Here is a 14,879-nt window from a genome sequence, read left to right as displayed (position 1 = left end):
TTCTTTTGTTGCTAAGCATGGGCTCTAGATGCGTGGGCTTCACAGTTGTGGCACACAGTCTCAATAGTTGTGGCTCACGGGCTCTAAAGCGCAACCTCAATAGTTGTGGCACACAGGCTTAGCTGCTCCACAGCATGTGGGATCTTCCTGGAGCAGGAATCGGACCCGTGTCCCCTGCATTGGCAGGCGGACTCTCAACCACTGCACAACTTAGGAAGCCCTATCCCTTTATCTTTATCAGATATTTCCTCAATAATCTTGTGTACTTCTAATCTTATCTTGGCTTTTGAGTTTCAGATGACTTGAATTGATGCTGGGAGCTAAAAAAACATACTCTGTGTGTGTGTTCACATGAAAATTTATCTTCAGAGCATACTACTTGTAATCTGTGTTCCAAGTCTGTATATTAAGTTGCACTATATTGAGGCAGATCAGGCATTCTTTTTTGTCTCAATCATTAAGATTAAATTTCATTAAAGTTCATCAACAGGTGTAGAATATAGAATGATAATTACAATGTTTGGATAGATGTAATTAATGAAATATTAACTCGTGTTTAAAAAGCACTATAGGGATTCCCTAGTGGTCCAATGGTTAGGACTTGGCACTTTCACTGCCAGGACCTGGGTTTCAATCCCTGGTCAGGGAACTAAGATCCTGTGAGCCATGTGGCATGGCAAAAAAAATAAAAAAATAAAAAATAAATAAAAAGCACTATAAAATACACTTTCATAGAAATATATTATTCTTTCCTTTAATTTTCAATATTATCATAATCTCATTACCAGTATCTTTCACATCATTATCTGACATTATTTAATAGAATTACCCTGCTCCATACTATGGTAGAGGGGACAGAATACAAAGGTATATACCTTGACAATGGCATTCTATATGTCCCATTGACACGAATGAAATGTTTTGGTTATTCAGTGGTGATAACGGATTTGCTTGTTAATTTTCTCAAGTACTTTATGCTTATAATAAGAAAGATAACATAAACTGGAAAACTTCTCGAACTATTTAGGAATACTACAGACAAAGCTAATTTATCTGCAGAGAGTTCAAAGAGAGAATCTAATGTATTCTGTGTTCCAATATAATACCCAAGATTTATAAAACATTTTATAGTTTACAAGATATTCTCTCATGGTGTATTAGTTTTCTATGGGTACTGTAATAATTTTACTCAAGTTTAGTGGCTTAAAGCAATTACCTATTTATTATCTCATAGTTCTATAAATCAGAAATCTCGCATGGCTCACCAGATTATCTGTTCAGTGCCTCATCAGACCAAAATCAAGGTGTCAATGTACTGAGCTGGTATCTGGGAGTGTCAGGGAAGGATTTGATTCCAAGGCCATTCAGATCTTGGACAAAATCCAGTTCCTTTCAGAGTAGGACCTACTCCCCATTTCCTTGGTGGCTGTCAGTAGAGTGTCCTCCTCAGCACCTCAAGGTCACCTGCATCCCTTCTCAAATGACTACCTCCTTCTTCAAAGCAGCAAGAGCACACAGAATCCTTTTCTTGCTTTGACTCCATCTGACTTCTCTTGCCAGTGCCAGGAAAAAGAAAATCTCGGCTTTTAAACTCTCATGTGATTAGGTCAGGTCTATCAGATAATCTCCCTGTCTTAAGGTCAACCATGCTATATAACAAAACATAATCATAGGAGTGACTGATCACATTCACAGGTTCCAGAGATCAGATCATGTTTTCTTGGGGGTTGGGGAGAGGTTCAGATTCTGCCTACTATGCATAGATTACCTGTGAAGTTGTTATTATAATAATAACTTTATATGTATTACAAATCAGCTTTTCTGAGGCTCAGAGATGGAAGTAATTTGTATAAATTCTAGTCATTTGTATTGGTGTTAACTAGTTCTTGAATCAAAGACCTTTGAATAAAGTTATTTCCCAAATAAAGTGTATCCTTCCACTAACTGAGCTAACTAAACATAAAAGTGTGAACAAACACTGCCAATGGTTGATACAATGCTTCTGTGTTCTGTTTTTGTTAAGCATAATATGGAGTCATCGTAGGAAATAAAGATGCTGTCATATAACCTGACCGGGAGATGCTCTGTATTATCTCGGTCACGGGGATTTCACGGCATAGCAGTCAATGAATATATACCAAATGACTGAACACATGAATGATTATCCAAAGACTTTCCCAAAGATTATTTTTTGTCATTGCTGGAATGATCTATTATTCTAGAGCTGCACTATCCACTACAGTAGCCCCTTTCTGCTTATGATTATTGAGCTCCTAAAGTATGGCTCGTCCAGACTGAAATGTGCCATCAAGTATAAAAGGTGCATCCAATTTAAAAGGTTTAACACGGAAAGATGTAATATATCCTGTTAATAATTTCATATTAATTACCTTTAAAATAATATTTTATATATTTGGGGTTAAATAAATTGTGGTAATAAAACTAACTTCACCTCCTTCTTTTAAATTATTTTTAATATCTCCTTAAAAAGTTTTAATTATACACGTCTCACATCATGCATCTATTGAACTGTGCTGCTGTAAAACAATGTAGCAAGGAATGCTTTCTTTAGGATCAATGCTCACATATGAGGAAACTGTTCCTTTTATTATTATCTGCAGATCACCTAAGAAGTTATTAATAGATAGATAAATATTTTATCCTCCACATATGTTCAGTTTAAATTATTAAAAACAAATAAAGATGAACAAAAATCAATATTTAAAACTGGAAAATCTATTTATTTGACTATTAGAATCAAAACAGCAAATGAGGCACTGTGCCTGGTGTAAATCTGATTTTGCTCTCGTCCTTGTTTGTACTCCACATTGCTCCTCTGCCTGTTGACCTCATTTCTTCTCTCCTTCAAGGTCTTATAAACTGACCCCAGTGTTCATCTTCTATTAATTCAAAAGAAGTTTAGTGCTTGGGTCAGCTCTGCCTGGCACAGGGCAAATGAGAAATGGGGCCATTGATATGCAAAGAAGGGCATTGTGGCTAGACTAAAGGGGAAGGCTCTTGACCAGCTGCTTCCAACAAGGCTCATTTAAAATTCCCACTTGTTTAACTAAAACAAAACATTAATGAGTCTGCTTAAGAGAGCTTATAAATGCTGAAGAATTAAAAAGGATGAAGTCTGAAGGGCATAATAAAAAGGATGAAGTCTGAAGGGCATAAAAATAATTTTTCAATAAATTCTGTCTGACCACTCATGCTCAGGTGTGATATGTAACTTCTTATTTTTATGAATTCTTCTATTGTAAATGGACTCAGTATGACATTTCCCATAAGAAAAGAATAAAGTGATTTTGATAAAATATCTTGGAAAGTTGCCTATGCTTTTAAAAAGTAATAAAAAGTGACCAAATGACTGAGTAAGTTTGGGTAACATACAGAGGTTGGAGGAAAGATTACACTGGTAGACACTGTGCTTGGTTTGAAAGTAAATGAACTCTAAATTGAATGTAGGTACCTAAATCTAAAAGGCTAATACTTTTTTATTTTTAACATAAAAGGTTATATTGCATAGATAAGAACGTAGTTGGTTGTCTTAATCTGCAAAATAATTAGTTTAGTTTAGTTTTTTAGTATTTAAATGTGACAACAACATAATTGAATAGGATTTTATTTACTATCTATACCTCTCTGTACATTGTTTCATACACATATTATTTGGGAAGTGTTTGTGTAAAAAGGAGTAAAAATTTAAATTCATAATACTTGTATATCTTATAGTAGCAGAACAATTCCATCTAAGTAGTATGCAGACAGTAAACCTGTACTTGCATTAACTATGCATGGTTTCCTTGAAGACAAGATAATTTACAATACAATGTTCATGCCTCAAAAATTACCCACAGTAAGCCCTTCAGAAGATTTGTAATGCAACAGAAGAAAGAAAAATGCATCATTTTAAACACTTGCATTAATAAGCAAGTAACATTTCAAATGAATAATAAAACATGCAACTAAAATTTTTCAAACAGCATGGTACATACTAATAAATAAAGATAATAAATACAAAAAAAGAGACATTATTTTAGAATGAAAAAAGTAGTACATTTGATACAAATACAGATTTGGTTCTTGAAAGAATAACAAGCTTGACATAGTACTTGTTAGTCAAATTATAAAAAGGGAAATACAAATACTACAACCAGAATTTAGAGAAGGAATAAATCCATAGATATAAAATTAAAATTGTAGACATTTGTAGACAAGCTTTGTTAATAAATGTGAATATTTTATTACTATGTTGGATTTTCTGCAAAAATGGAATAATTCAAATTGAGTTAAACAAGTAAAGCATTTAAATAAACTGTGAAAAAGGAAATTTAGTAACTGTTCAAAAAGCAAACTTTAGAAAATGGCTCACTTCATAAGTAAGTGCTTTAAAATCTTAAGGATATATGATTATTTTGCAATTTGCAATCTTCAGTAACATAAAAGAAGCAGTACACTTTTTCAATAACTTTAAAAGAAAATGTAAACTATGTAAAAACATTAAAAAAACACAAAAGAAAAAGAAAAACAAATACAAGTCATATGTATGCCTATAGTGGTCAAAATTACATTATTATTAAGTAGAATCCAATGTGTGTATATGTATGTGTGAATACATATATATTCTATGTTTATTTTACACACACACACACCCATATTTTTTTTTTTAAGAAGTGAGAAGTCTTTAGCCTTTCTTCCCTTCTTCCTTTTTGCTGTCTGGCAAGCACATAAAATGGCTGGTGCTCCAGCAGCCACCTTGGACCATGAAATAATCTGAAATATGGAAACCAAATGGCTGGGACTGATAGAAAAATCCTGGGCCAATGCTCCCTCAGTAGAGCTGAAACACTAATCTATTCTCTACAACTTTGTGCCTGTTTAGTTGAGAAAATTAATTCCTGTTTAAGCCATTATTACTTAATATTGAAACTAATTCTACAGACAAATTATTCTGACATCTCAAATTTGCTTTCTCCTTTGAGCATGATATGAAGACATAATAAGGGTAATGTATAAAGGAGGAGGTTAAGAAATTTAAAGTAGGTCTCAATGCAAAAGGTATAAAATGTGAAGAGACAGTAATTTAAGATCAGATTTATGTAGATATTAGATCTGTTTTCTATAAACATAAAAATGTTTACAAATATGACTTTAAATTGAATAAAAGTGTAGTAGAGAAAAGCATGAGGTCCTGAATGATGATTTTAAAATATCAAACTTTAAAATATAGCTATTGAGAGACCCAACTTAGGTAGAGCTATTGGGCACCAAAGCAAGGGCTTCAGTTGACTGAGTTGAGCAAAATCAATGGTACAAGTACTTCCAAAATCTCATACAAATTTAGCCAATAGAAGTAAAATTATTAAAATACTATTAAATATTAAGAGTATTATTAAAATACTACATTTATAATCCTGCTTTATTACATTATTGCTTTATCCTAAATTTATAAAGCACATAAAATATTGGGCATAATCTATGCTGCTACAATTCTCATTTCTTTATGTTACTATGTATTGAATTAGTATGATTCAATATATTGAATGATATTATATTGAATGATAACTTATTCCACAATGATGCTAGTGTTCTGTAAATGTAGCATTAGTTCACAACCAGTTTTCACAATATGTTAATATTATAAAACATTCGTGAACTGTCACACAATTTAAAAAAAAGTCTCAGCAAAATGTGAAAATCTTAAGGGAAAAAGCTGAAATCTCTGCATAAACTGCAGTCCTTGTATAACTAATGAGCTTCAAGATTATAATTTCCCCAAATGTTTATATAAATGACATTGACAGTGCAGAAGATGAAGTTATGAAGACATCTCTTCCATGTTAAATACTGATTGGTGATGAAGATTACACCATATATCAGATTCTAAATTTTGATGGAACTGGTTTTTATTGAAAGAAAATGCCTCTGAATGACCTACAAATCCAAAGAAGCTGTAGCTCCCTAGCTAAAAATTCAGAGGATTGAATGACAGTGACGCCAGGCACAATTGTCAATGGAGATTTAACTGGGCTATTTAAAATTAAGATTATGTATTGCTTTTATAAGTGCTTTAGCTAAAATTCACATTGATTTCCTTGTTTTTTTTTTTTTTGTTGTTGTTGAGTAATTGATTGGTTGAAATTAGTTGCATAAACTTCATATCATATGATCTTAATCCTATTATGTCCATAAATGTTTGTTATATTTATTCTGTGATTTTTCATAATAGGACTTTTTTAGACACTTGTATTTTGTTCTAAGCATCAAACATGAATGTTTAGGGGCACAGAAATCTTTAAACACATATATAAAAGAAATGATAAAATTGTGAGAGAAATAAAATGTGTTTCATTTATTTGAAAGGAATAACTAAAGCAATTTTACAGCAAGATGAGTCAAAAGAAGGTCGAGAGAGAGATGCACTAGTTTTCTTCAAATAAGAAGCCTTGTCAAATGGAGGAAGTAGTCTCCATTGTTCACAAAATGTCAAATTAAGAACTATGTTTAATCCCAAGGCAGGAAAATTTGGGGCTCAACATAATAAAGGAGTTTTTTGACAGCTCAGTCTGGATTACTAACTTCATTTCTCCACAAAGTTATATTTCATTCAGGTCTTTCAGTTATATTGGGGCAGACAGTTTGTGAAGATATTTTGGAGGACTGTCAAGGAACCAACAGCAGTGGGACTGGGGCACATTCAATTCACCTGCTTCTTTAAGATTAAACAAGAGTCTTTCTTGCCTATAATAAAATTATACTTTAAATTACAGATAACATCATAGTTTACAGACTTGTTGGTCAGAAAAGCCTATAAAGAGAGAGTTGTGTTTATTTAAAATCATAGGATCCATCAGTCTATTTTAAACAAATGTGTTTATTCAAAAAAATGGTGTGTTTTGAGAGAAAAGTAGTTGTGTGTGTGTGTGTGTGTGTGTGTGTGTACTTAAACAAAGATGATGATTGGCAATTTCAGTAATAGGCAGAAATTTTATCTCTATATCACATGCATATTATTGAAACATTTCCAATGCCTAAAGAAATAGCCAAAAGCTATTTAACATTAGCCATTCCAACAGTAATACACAAAAAAGCAACCACTATTTACTGTATTGCTTTCTCATATGTCTAATCACTTGATCAATAATATTCTTACTTCTAAGAAATTTATTTTTATTAAGAAATTAAAGGAACACTTTATTTTTGTTTGAAAACACAAAACGTTATTTGTCTGAAAACCTCTTAAAGATTAAATTAGAACAAATACAAAATTATGATGCTCTTCTAAAACTAGGACAGGGAAATGAAGTTATACTCAGGCTCAAAATAGTCTTTGATACTTAATTTCTCAGGTGCTGTGCTGAGTTATACATGATTTCCATTTACAAATAATTGTGATTTTTGGCAATCAGAACAAATATGGTATTAAAATAGTTTTTATTAAGCTATTTGTCTTAGATTAATAAAAAACTTCAGATACTGTTTATTTGTGTAATACCTTCCCTAGCTAATTTCTCACAGTATCTAATATCCATGTTTTGCATATTTTACTAACAGAAACATGACAAGCAGAATGCAGTATTTATCAAAGCTTAATATAATAGTGACCACATTCTCCAGAGCATATATCTATTTTATCAGTTCTCATATCATTATAACTTAAGCGATGGATTTATACTAACAATTTGTTTTCCAATTTAATCTTAGAAATTCCTGAAAGTAGAGAGCTTCATTTTGAAAAAATTGTTAAAGGGTTTAGGCTTTTTTTTTCTTCTCAGGGATTATAGTTCGCATTACATCAAGTAAGGGGGTGTTTGAAAAAAAATCTAAGAATTAAAGTAATGAGTATCTATGTCAGGACTGCAGAAATATCTCACTGGGGAATGGATTATAATCATGTTTTAGTGACATAGAAAATGTATATATATATAGCTTTATCTTTGAGAACAGTTTTTATCTACATAAAAACTATAAAGATTTTATTTACAAAGAGCTTCCTATGTCCCATATTCAGTTTCCTTTATTATCAATTTCTTGCAGTAGTGTAGTACACTTCTTACAATTAATTAATCAATATTAACACATTATTATTATTTTAATAAATTTATTTATTTATTCTTATTTATTGGTTGCATTGGGTCTTTGTTGCTGCACGCGGGCTTTCTGTAATTGCAGAAAGCGTGGGCTACTCTTCGTTGTGGTGTGCAGGCTTCTCACTACAGTGGCTCTAGGCGTGTGTGGGCTTCAGTAGTTGCAGCATGTGGGCTCATTAGTTGTGGCTCGTGGGCTCTAGAGTGCAGGCTCAGTAGTTGTGGCGCACAGGCTTAGTTGCTCCACAGCACGTGGGATCATCCTGGGCCAGGGATTGAAACTGTGTCCTCTGCACTGGCAAGCAGATTCTTAACTACTGTGCCACCAGGGAAGCCCTTAACACCTTATTATTAACTAAAGTTCATATGATATTCAGATTTGCTTATTTTTTTCTCTAGGGTCTTTTTTTCTGTACCAGAATTTTTCCCAAGATACCATATTATACTTAATCATCTGTTTTCTTAAGCTTTTCTTGGCTATGACAGCTTTCTTTTCACATGATTGAACTGGAGTTCTGGAGTATAAGGATTAAAACCACAGAGGTTAGGTGTCATTTCCAGGAAATCATTTTAAAGATGCATTATATCAGTATGACTCATGACTGTTGAACTTTACCTTGACGACTTGGCTGAGGAAGTGTTTGTCATGTTTCCCCAATGTAAAATTACTCCCTCTCTCGCCACCCGCTTCTGTCCTTTTCATACTGTACTCTTTGGGAGGAGGTTACTATGTGCAGCTTGTACTTAAGAAATGGGAGCTTACACTCCTCCTGGAGGGCAAAATATCTACCTAAATTAATTAGAATTCTACATCGGAGATTTATCTCTTCTCCCATTAATTTGTTTCTATAATTTATTAATGTAAATATGGATTAACAGATGTTTATTTTATAATTTGGGTTATAATCCAGTACTACTTTATTTTGCTACTTAAATTGTTCCCGCTTTGGCAATTTGGCTTTTCCAATTGTTTTTTGTGTCTCTGTGATGTTTTTCATTGTTTTGTTTTTTGAGTATTTTTTTTCTGGTCACTACAGATACTCCAGGCTCAACTTCCATATTTTTCTTCCCCTGAGTCCTAGAATAAGTCATTTGTCCAAGCAGTCCTTTGACAGCCATTTCTCCTGGACCCTTTTGCTAATGAATACTGTTAGAAACTGAAGTCTGAGTCTAGGTGTGTTCTTTGTTGCTGGAGCATTATGGTATTTTTACTTCCAGGCCCTCTCAAAAGAAAATGTGATTACATCTATTTTTATTTACTAACCTATGTATCTATAGACGTCTGCAAATATTTCCATAAGTAACCATCTGTATCTCTATTAAGCTACGTGGATTTAGACTAATGTATCCACATTTATTACCACGTGAATATTACCACGGAGTCCACCCTCTTGCTAATTTGTATCCCCTCACTCGGACAGTGAGGAACTTGGCCCCCACCCTCTGCCATTCATTTATTGGTTTAATTTGAGAAGCTTGCAAAGCACTATCAGAATTGTTATCCCATACCTAGATAGGATTCTTTAAAACTAGAGTGCAGTGCTTGTGCACAGTTCCTTTTCCCTTAGTCTTACAGACTCTCCACCTTTCTAAAGTTACTTAGGTTAGCATATTATTCCTCCACACCTTGTGAGGTTTTATCATGCATTTGTAATACACTTAATTTGCTTTGTTACATTCTGCCTTCCATCCCAGGATCCCTCCTACTCCTGAGGATTTCAAGAAATGTTAAGTATATTATTAGAAAATGTCTTATTTCCATAGAAAACACTGGTTGAAACATGTCTTCAAGGATGCCCCAAAGAGGCATATACACAGATATTACACAGACGCATAATAGTTGTGAATCTACCTGTGATGTTCAATCTTATGTGTTAGCTTGGCTTAGCTATAGTCCCCAGTTATTCAATCAAAACCTGGTTGTGATTAAAGTCAATAGTCATTTAAGAAAGGGCCTGATTCAGGGTGGACCTGATTAAATCATTGGAGCAGAATAAATTCCCGGAAGAAATGCCCATTGTGGACTACAGATTCAGCTTGTGCCTGAGACTTCCAGCCTTCCTTTCCTGATGGCCTACCCTACAAATTTGATTCTTGTCTAGCTACTCCCCAAACCATCTGATCCAATTCCTTGTAATTAATTGTCAACAGGTTCTACTTCTCTGGTCAAACAAGCTAATAAAAGTTTTGGTACCAAAAGAGGATTTAAAGAAAGAGAATCTTTAGTGTGTTCTCTCAATTGTTTCTGGGTTTTCTGGAATTGTTTCTCATATGTGACTAGCAAGTAAACATTCATTTCAAGTGATAAAGAAAGCACTGGCAGTCCTTGGCCAGATTTGGCAATAGAAGACGTAGAATGCTGCCACTGGATAGCACAAACTGTATAAACACTTACAGAAAGTGAAGCTCAAGGTGACAATGTCAAGCACTTACACTCCGACAAATCTTTTTTGCCAGTAGAAGCAGCCCTTCATTCCCTGCTTGAGGATGTTAGCTCTCTACTGTCTGAAGAATTTGTAATCACCTCCCCTGAGATAGTTACATAGCAAGTCTCCGGTAATTCTCCTGAAGACCTATACCAACACCCCTTTTCGTTTTAGATTTATAAAAAGACAGGACCCAACAGATCCAAAGGGTGAAGTACAAATTGTGACCCACAAGGTAGTGCACTGTACACCAAAAGAACTGCACAATTTTTCTAATTTATATTGACAGAATATGGGGATGTGTGTGGAAATGGATCTTAAGAGTGTGGGATCATGGTGAAAGGAACTGAAGTTAGGGTAAGACAAACGTACTGATTTGATATGAGCCCACTAGCAGAGATTCTAGATTCCACATTGTAGCTTGAGGTGTCAGCAAGGGCCCTAACAGTTGGTTTGGTGTGTTGGATTACACAAAGAGCCACAGGTGGTCTGCCCCAAATGCTGAAGTGCCATAACTACCTCTGTGCATTACTGAGGAAGGTATCCCAAGACTTAGGGAGACTGGAATAACAGAACGGATTAGGTGTGTAAGCCCTGCTTATCTAGCATGGGTTAAGAGGACATACCTTTCACTAAGACTATGAAAAATAAATTTTGAGGAGAATCCTAGCATCCTTGAAGAGCCTTGTGTTCACACTTTCAATATGTCAGAGGTTATAGTGCAAGCTCTTCTCACTGAATTGGGATCCCTAAATGCAATGGAGATAATGGGACTTCAGGGTGGCAGGGGTCAAGGGCTATGTGTAATTACCACAGACAAGGTGGATGGGTTCCAGCAATAGATAGTGGAGTCAAAGCAATGATACGGATAATCTGACTTGCAGAGACCTATGCATGGATCGTGATGTCCCTAAAAAGAAAAAAAAATAAAATTGATCAGTAATATATTGGTTTCCTAGGGCTGCCATAAAAAACTGCAATGAGCTAGTTGCCTGAAAATAACAGAATACCTTCTCTAACTGGAATCAAGGTGTTGGCAAGGCCAGGCCCTTTCTAATTGAGAATCCTTTTTGGCCTTTTCTAGCATCTAATTATTCTGCCTGGAAATTCTTAGTGTTCTTTGACCTGTAGATGCATCTCACCCATCTTCATCTCCATTATCACATGACATTTCCTTGTATGTCTGTGTTCTGTGTCCAAATTTTTTCTTTTTTATATTGATTGAAGTCATTGGATTAGGGCTTATGGCCATTTACCGTTGTGACTGCATTGAGGAAAAAAAATAGTCATGTTTTTCAGAGATTACTATACACTAATTTGGAACTGAGTCTAATTCTTGGACATCCAAAGCATCACTGTGGTTCACTAGTCAAAGCAGGGGCTTACGGAAGTCAAGCAACCACTGGAGTTTTATCTCAGGTCTATCGTGCATTGGACCCAGGGGGTCCCTGTCCCTGTCCGTAGTTATACCACCAATTCCAGAATGTGTAATTTGAATAAATATTCTTAGCAACTGGCAAAATTCTTATATTGGTTTCCTGATTGGTGGTGTGAGGGTTATTATGGTAGGAAAGGCCAAGTGATTTCCACCACATCCTAATCAACTTGTCATTTTGGCCTGTGCAGACAACAGATCCTGAAGAATGGCAGTGGATTATAGGAAATTTAATCACTTATTGATATATATTGAATTAGCGTTCCAGATGTGTTTATGCTGCGTGGGAAAATTAACACATCCTCTGGTGCTTGCTACACAGCTATTGATCTGGCAAATGCTTTTCTTCTCTGGACACTTAGTAATGATCATCAGAAGCCGTACATCTAGCTAGCAAGGCCAGCAATACACCTTCACTGTCCTACCTCAGAGGTGTAACTACTCTCCAGCCCTATGCCATAATTTAGTTTGTAGGAAGCTTGGTCACCTTTCCTTTCCACAAGACGTCGCACTGGTCCATGACTTTGATGACATTAAGCCGAGTGGACCTGGTAAGCAGGAAATAGCAACTACTCTGTACATGTCAGTAAGACATGTCCATGCCAGAGGGTAAGAAATAAATCCAACAAAAAACCAGGGACCTTCCAACTCAATGTTATTTCTAAGTGTCTAGTGGTATGGAACATGTTGAGATATTCCCTTTATGTTGAAGGGTAAATTATTGCAGCTGTGCCTCCTATAGCCAAACAGGAGACACGGTGCCCAGTGTGCCTCTTTGGAATCTGGATGCAAAGTATCATTCATTTGGGTGTGCTATTCCAGCCCATGACTGAGTGATCCAAAAAGCTGCTACTTTTGAGTGAGTAACAGAACAGGGAAGACCCTGCAACAAGTCCAGCCTGCTGTGCAAAGAGCTCTGCCACTAGGGCCATATGATCCAAAAGATCTAGTGGTGCTTGAAGGGTCAGTAGCAGACAGAGATACTATGTTGAACTTCTGGCAGTTCCTTATAGACGAATCATAGCTCAAACCTTTAGGACAACTATGCTCCTTAAAACACACAAACAAACAAACAGCTCCTGGCTTGCTATTGGTTTTAATTAGAGACAGAACATTTGACGGTGGGCTGCTAACTTACCATGTGACCTGAGCTGCCCATCATGGATGGGGTGTTGTCTGGCTCCCTACACCATAAAGCTGAGCGTGTATAGTAGTGCAGCATATCAAATACAAGTTGTCAATATGATCAGAATATGATAGGCACAGGTAAGTTGCACGAAGTGGTCTGATTCTCCATAATTCCTACTTTATTATCTCTTTCCCAGCCCATGCCTATGGCCACATGAGGAGCTGCCTATGACTAATTGACTAAGGAAGAGAAAACTCAGGACTGATGTATAGATAGATAGTTCTGTATGGTATGCAGACACCATTCCAGAAGTGGGCAGCTACAGAACTACAACTTCTGTGACATCTCTGACAGAATGTAGTAAAGGGAAATCCTCTCAATAGGCAAAATTTGGGGCAGCACACTTGGTTGTTTGGGAGGAGAAAGGGACAGAGGTACAAGTCCACAGTGATTCATGGGCTTTGACTTACAGTTTGTCTGGAAGGTCAGGACTTGGGAAGAATTCAGTTGGCAAATTGGTGACAGGGTCTGAGGATGAGGTATGTGGATAGACTTCTCTGAATGGCAAAGATTGTGAAGACATTTTTTTCCATCTGAACACTCACCTAAAAATCCTCTGTGGTCTGTCTATTCCTCCCTTTCTGCCCCCTAACTTCTGGTAAACATTGATCTTCTTATTGTATTCACAGTTTTGCCTTTCCAGAAGACCATATATACGGAATCATACACATGAAGCCTTTTCATATTGGCCCCTTCACTTGGTAAATGCTTTTAAGTTTCCCCATGTCCTTTCATGGTTTGGTAGCTCAATTCAAGTGCTAAATAATATTCCATTGTCTGGATGTGCCACTATTTATCCATTTACTGACTGAAGGACATCTTGGCAAGTTTTGGCAATTATGAATAAAACTGCAATAAACATCTATGTGCAGGTTTTTGTGTAGACAGAAGCTTTTTAAAACTATTGGATAAATACCAAGGAGCATCATTGCTAAATAGTATGGTATTGTCAGTGTTCTGGATTTTAGCCATTCTAATAGGTATGTAGTGGTAAATCTTTGCTATTTTAATTTGCATTTTCTGATTTCATTGATCCCTAATTTGCATTGGTTGGTTTGAGCTGAGCATATATTAAGCTATTAATACCTGCAATTCCACTGCCCAGTGCTATAACTACTCTTGTATTCATTCAGAAATTAATTAATTCCGTATTCAATGACTATTTGTTGAGTATTTTTTCTCTTATGTTCTAGACACTTCCTCTAGTACTAGGATTATGGTAATGAACTCTAAAGACATGTTCAATGCCCTCCTGGAACTTACATTTTCCTGCTGAAGACAGATACCAAACCAAAAAAAAAAAAAGATGAAAACAGTGAAGTGATAACATTTTCCTTAATGCATCATGAAGAACTTGAGATGTATAACAAGAGGAGCTTACCTAGTCAGAAAGGTCAAAATTGTAAATTAAAACTCCAAACCCAGTAGGCTGCCTTTAAGTTATTTATGCTGAAATGAAACCATCTGCTCATTCAAATATTTTTATTCTATGACTATAGCCCTTTCCCTTCCTCCCAGGTGTAGTTCTTTACTACATAGAAGAGTTTTTGCCCTTCTTGAATTTGCATTTTCTTCTGATTGTCAAGCCTACTGTTAAAAATGATTAAAGAAGACAATTCAGGTCACACAAGCAAAGTTTATTGAATATTTTATGAAGTGAACAGTGTCTTTTCAGAGAACAGGAAATGGCGGAAGACCGGAAGCTTTTATAGGATAAAGAAGAAAAAACAAGAAAGAGG

Source organism: Hippopotamus amphibius, chromosome 14 (assembly GCF_030028045.1).
Source record: "Hippopotamus amphibius kiboko isolate mHipAmp2 chromosome 14, mHipAmp2.hap2, whole genome shotgun sequence".
Lineage (NCBI taxonomy): Eukaryota > Metazoa > Chordata > Mammalia > Artiodactyla > Hippopotamidae > Hippopotamus > Hippopotamus amphibius.
The sequence above is the reverse complement of the archived record's forward strand: the minus strand, read 5'-3'. Positions refer to the sequence as shown.